Source organism: Sorex fumeus, unplaced genomic scaffold (genome assembly GCF_029834395.1).
Source record: "Sorex fumeus unplaced genomic scaffold, SorFum_2.1 ptg000047l, whole genome shotgun sequence".
Taxonomy (NCBI): Eukaryota; Metazoa; Chordata; class Mammalia; order Eulipotyphla; family Soricidae; genus Sorex; species Sorex fumeus.
The window spans coordinates 3,023,484-3,029,483 of NW_026606104.1; the positions used below are offsets into that span (position 1 = coordinate 3,023,484).

Consider the following 6,000-nt stretch of genomic DNA (forward strand, 5'->3'; position numbering starts at 1 on the left):
AGAATGGTTCTTTAGTCTCCTTGCACATGTGCCTGCATGCTGACTGGCAAATTCTCTTCAAATCCATAAATTAAAATCCCACATTTTCCTATTGTGCTTTTTCACTTCAAAATATCAACATAGTTTGTACAGATGAAGGAATGGATCTTAAATAGCCACAAAACTTCTAACAATCCCCCTGTGGTTGCCGGCGTTCTTGTGCTGGGCCGGCGTTCTTTAGGTCTAAGCTGACCTAAAGATCAGATTTATGGCATCAGGGAAATATTGAATAACAGAGCCAGAAGGATCCTTAGACAGATGGAGGAGCCAGTCTCTCTCCATGCTCAAGAGGGCCAGACAGGTCAACGGGGAGTCCCGGGTCACGGACAGGCAAAACCCAAACCACAACCTGCTCTATAGCACTTTGATAAGATTAATATTAGTTTGGGCTGGGAGTGTGGCTCTGTGGTAGAACACTTACTTGCATGTGTAAAGTCCTGGGTTTAATCTTATGCAACACACACACACACACACACACACACACACACACCACACACACACACACACACACACACTGCCATCTTAAAATGAGAACTGGGACTCCCACTTTTTCCAACAGTAAATCTGAGTCTTTCAACAAAGGAGTCAAAGGGGCTGGAGTCCTAGCACAGTGGGTAGGGCATTTGCCTCGCACACGACCCACCTGGGTTCTATTCCCAGCATCCCATATAGTCCCCCGAGCACCACCAGGAGTAATTCTTTAGTGTAGAGCCAGGAGTAACCCCTGTGCATCGCCAAGTGTGACCCAAAAAGCAAAACAAACAAACAAACAAAAAACAACAACCAAAAAAAGGGGGTCAAAACTAAAGCCATTATTTTAATAACATGTTAACACAGGCCCTCCCGTTGATCGTCGATTTGCTCGAGCGGGCCCAGTAACGTCTCCATTGGAGACTTTGTTGTTACTGTGTCTGGCATATCGAATACTCTCGGTAGCTTGCCGGGCTCTCCGAGAGGGGCGGAGGAATCGAACTCGGGTCAGCCATGTTGGCCGCTTGTAAGGCGAACGCCCTACCCGCTGTGCTATCGCTCCAGCCCACAATCTCTTTGCCCTGAACACGGTCTTGCCTTCCTTCTTTGTTTCTCAAGAAAGACTTGGAGACATTTGTCCTCAGTTCACTGTCTTACCTTGTATTTTCTTGTGAACCATGTAGTCACTCAAATATAACAGACAACACAGTAACTTAATTCACATGGTTGTTGTAAGAGAGGATTGAGCGGGCATCACTTTGAAGTTCACTGCAATGTCAAGGATAAATGGAGAAAATTTTGTTTTTCCATTTTACGTTTGTCTCTTATGGGAGGGATCTCCCAAAATTCCCTTCCATAAAACTTTCTACAAAGGCAGAATACAACCAATGAGTTATATTCTAACCAATATATTCTAACCAACCATTATAACCAATGAGTTAGGGTGTGCCTGAATATTATGCTGATTTTACCTTTTGTAGGATTAAAGCTTATAGAATTTTTTGCATTTTTAAATTTTGGGGCCACAGCAGTGGTGCTCTAAGCTACTCCCAGCTCAATGCTCAGGAGACTAAGGGGTGCCAGGGACTGAATATTTTTCAGGTTCCTGCCTTAAAAGCATGCACTCATTCCCTTAAGCTATCTCTCAGATCCTGAAAGTACCAGACTTTTAATCCATATATAGCATCCACAGGCTGCATCTTTTCAAATGTCATCACATCTTTCTAAATGACATCATTTTCTTCGTGAACAGAAAGAAAAGTCTTCATCTATATTCCCGGCAAGACAGACATGCTAGGAGTTCACTGCTCCCAGTCTGTTGAATGTTGAAAGTCCCTCCAACCAGATTCTGGTTTTGTTTACTTCTTAACATACCGCCCCCCCCAAGACTACTCCTCTCTTTGGATCCCTCTTCCAAGGCCCACTCAGAGCACCTCCCCCAGAGGCAGCACCCCAGTGAGTAACACATGGTGGGGGTGTGTAGGAAGTGATCAAAGACATGCAAATGAAGTGGTACAGCTCCCAGGGGAAAGCAGTGGCCACAGGTGCCAAATGCAGGGAGCTCAGGAGAGAGTTGTCACTACACTGTGGGCTGTGCCACTTACTGCGTGCCTGGGAACAGAACTGGGTGGATCAAAATGACTCTTGTTTTGCTCATCACACGACTTAACTACACAACCTGTGTGGGTTCACAAAGTATTAGCATCAAACCTATGATTTCTGTGTGGGTGGGCATGTCTGTCTTCATTTTCAACTACTAAATTAACCTAGAAAAGAAAAAAGTTGGATTGACAATACTGAAGACAATCCTCCTCTGCATACTAGCGAGAAAAATAATGTGAAAAATGGGGATCTGGGAATTAATGCCAATGAAAGGCCTGTGAAAATGATTGGCATTGTACCCAAATATTCTCTCCAAGGAAGACCACTAAGGGTGCAAGGAGCAGGAATACTCCTACCTTTGGTCTCTTCTAGTCACTAAGATTTTAACAACCAACTAAAATTGGACTCAGGGAAGAGGTTTAACATTTATTTTTCCTTTTCCAGGCACGTGTCCTAGGAGGGATGGGAAAAGCCATTTCATTACACTATTGTCTTTGGGATCTCAAATGACAGTGGCATTAGTGGTGTTCCCTGCAGCCAAGTGTTCAATATCAATTGGAAGAACTGCAGAATGGATCAAGTGAGACTAGAATCTCAACGGATCTCCTCCCAGGCCCAACAGGGTTGAACAGGGACCGCAGCCAACGTGAGTCACTCAGAGGGAGACTTAGAAAGGCCAGTTCACAAGGACTATGAAGTTAGTCAACAGTATATTCAGCAGATATTATTTGTGTCTCTCTTGCACTGTGTGGAGAGAAAGAGAGAATTCTGGGACCAGGGACATATAAAGCACACACAAGTCCTAGTGTTAGCATCACATGGTCCCCTGAGCACAGAGCCTGGTGTGCCCCTGAGCACTGCTGGGTACCGCCCTAAAACAATAAACAGAAAGAAAGGAAAAAACAAGAGAGGATTTCCTACTGTCTCTAGAAATGCTGGACTATGTGTGAGTGGGAAAGCCACCAGTAACCTTGAAATTGGCTGGGGCAAGAACTCTTTCAGAAAAATAAAAGGACAGCCAACTTATGCCTAGTTACAAACTTTAGGTCATTCATGCACACAGTGTTATGCCGCGTCTTCTAACATCTGCAGGTTGTTCCATCCAGACTATTGATATGATAGTTGTCAGTCTGCCTGACTACGTGGCTCATGTTGATTGCCAGCACCTGAGAGCAGGGGCACGCCTACTTTTCTTTCCTCCATCCACAGTAATGGGTCAGGTGCCTGACACAGAGAAATGCCCCTGAAGTAGGAGTGAAATAACCAAGTGAACACTGGAAAGAAGTCACACAAATCCAGGTGCTACATGTGTTTGCTAGCTCTGTGCATGCACCTTTGCACAGGCCTGAGGTGCTGCTGGAATTCAGCAAGGCAACTTCAGAGGTGCCTGTGTGTGTCCTACCCAATGCTGGGTTGTGCAAAGTCAAAAGCAGGAGGTTGGTTAGAGGGGAGTCTTTGAACACCAGGGTTGGAATGTATGGGGTTCTAGCCTCCTACCCCCACCCCACTCAGGCCAGGGCTGGTCTTTCCTGGACTTCAGTCTCCTTCAAAACTTGATGCATCACCTTTGTTTCTCTTGGTGTCCTGAAATTCTAATATTTAGGCACTATGGTGAGTCCAGAAATTTTGCCAGAGACAAACTCTGCTTGGAGTGTAGAAAACAATTAAGTTTTAAAATATAAGATGGTTCTATTCCAGGGGAAGGGGGGAGATTCTTTTCAGAACCTGGTCCAGACTGACCAGTATCTTTCTGCCATCCTTCCCCACGTGCAGAAGTCAGGATCTCCAGCCCCCATGGCAAAAAGAAAACTCTTCCCAGCCTGGACCCGCCTAGCTCACGCATCCAGCTATCACAGCATTTGCAGTTCAGAGGAAGGAGGCACCGACGCCCAGACTTGCGCAGATTTTGTTGGACCAGTGGCAGAGTCACAGAAAACCTTGAATTAGGTCAGAAAGCCAAATTTCCCCCTGAGAATTCAAAGAGCACGGCCACAGAGACTCCTCGGAGCAGCCTTGGAGTTGCTGCATTAGAAGAGAAGCAAAGAACTCCACAATTCAAGAGCATGAGCAGACATGGTTGCCTTCCTCTGCTTTAGGAAAGAATATTCGGCGGGGATGTTCACTCTCTCTTCCCATCTCTCAAGATGTTACTTGAAAAAGCCCAGGGCTTGAGCACAAACCCACCAGCATCCCCTTTCATGCCCCCAACACAGTAAGCTCTCTACTCTCTGATAAACACTAATTGTAAATAAATCTCATTTAATCTCTACAAGCCACAATAAAAATCTTTCACCTGCAACATAGGGCTTACAGTAGTGTCTGCTTGCTCAGCCAGGGCCGGAAAACACAAGGTCTTAAATAAACTCTAGCAGGAGGCACATTTTCTCTCTCAAGCATCTTCCACTGACCTTCTTTTTTAAAAATATGTATAGGGAGGAGGAAAGGGGAAAACCCTACCCCTCCCACCCCATTCTCTGTACAAATCGGCCAATAAATCTCGTGCAAAGACACAAGGGGAAAGGACAGAAGCCAACAGGTGGAAAAAGGCTTTTTGTTTCCTTAGAAATGCAGAGGCACTTGGTCTGTATCCTCGTCTATTTGTCTCGGGGTGTCTTTAATGACGGTTTTATTATCATGATGAGAAGGAGCTGGAAGAATGAGAACACTTGCACTTGGTGCTTTCACAGCCTCGGAGAGCTGGAAGGTTCTCCGCACGCGCTAGACACAGTGATCTGCTGGGTTTGGCCAGACCCAGGAGAGGCAAGCAGCATCCCCCGAACGGCTCTCCGCACGTTACAGACTGGGGGGAGACCGAGGCATCGTCCGGCCCGCGGCTCCCTCCCAGGATCTCCCGGAGAAATCCCCGCGAAGGGAAAAGTTTCTGGAGGGTCTCGCGGCGGAGTTGTGCTCCCTTCGCGCCTGCTCGGGGAGCGGGTGATGGGGACGCGGGGCGCGCCGGGGAGCGTGGGGCGCACACGCACCGGCACACGCGGCCACGCACAAAGCTGCCCGCACTCTGCAGCCCGCGGGCTCGGCGGGGGCCGGCTCCGCGCCCACCCCCCGGCCTGGCCGGACCCGCGCCGCCTCGCGCCCCGCTCGGCTCCCCGGCCTCCCCCTCGCGCCCTCCCCCCTCACACTCTCCGCCCGCCCCTCGCCATCCACCCCTGCTCCCCCACCCACCCAGAGGCACAGATCGTGTTACTGGGGTTCCCTCGAAAGAGGGGCCATGCCCAGCCCGGAGCTCCTCGAAAGACTTCCAGGAGCCCGGCGCCCGTCCAGGGCAGCGCAGGAATGAGACCCCCGCTTCCAGGCTCGGCGAGCAAGCCTGCCACCGAAGAAGCAATTGTTGGGGCTCTTACCTTTTTTATGAGCAGAAATTCTGGAAAATCATTTCAGACACGGAGGGGGGAAAGTGACTGAAGACAAAAAAGACCCTTTTCCTGCAATCCCTGGCCTCCCGGTATCAAGACACCAGGACAACATCAAAGCAACTTAGGGGGAACACTTTAGGGGCCTATTGTCTGCTCTGGTCTGATCTGTTTTCCTTCTGACTCCCCCTCTCGCTGCTGTGACACTTGGTACGGCCCAGGCATTCATGCCAAGTAGCTTTCACACATGGAAGCTTGTCTCAAGCAATTGCTGACAAGCCACAAACAAGACATTCTCCCTCCCTTCTCCTTGCCCCCCCACTCCTCCCCCTCCACCTTTCCCTCCTCCCCCCCACATCTCCCCTCCTCCTTTCTTCTGAATGCAAACTCAAACTCTCCAGTGACAAGCAGGCTTGCAGGCTTGGCCTAGCTGCGCGCGCAGACACACACACACACACACACACACACACACACACAAACACACACGTGCGCACGCACACACAGGCACACAAGCAGCTCA

The 6,000-nt window shown here is 48.9% G+C and overlaps 1 long non-coding RNA gene across 1 annotated transcript in view; it reads right to left on the reverse strand.

Moving 5' to 3' along the window:
* The window catches only part of LOC130031395 (uncharacterized), a 75,488-nt gene extending 69,819 nt beyond the window's left edge, over positions 1 to 5,669 (reverse strand). The window contains exon 1 of the long non-coding RNA XR_008793686.1: positions 5,472 to 5,669. This is a non-coding gene — a long non-coding RNA (uncharacterized LOC130031395). The remainder of the gene's footprint in view (positions 1 to 5,471) is intronic.
* Positions 5,670 to 6,000: the final 331 nt, after the last annotated feature.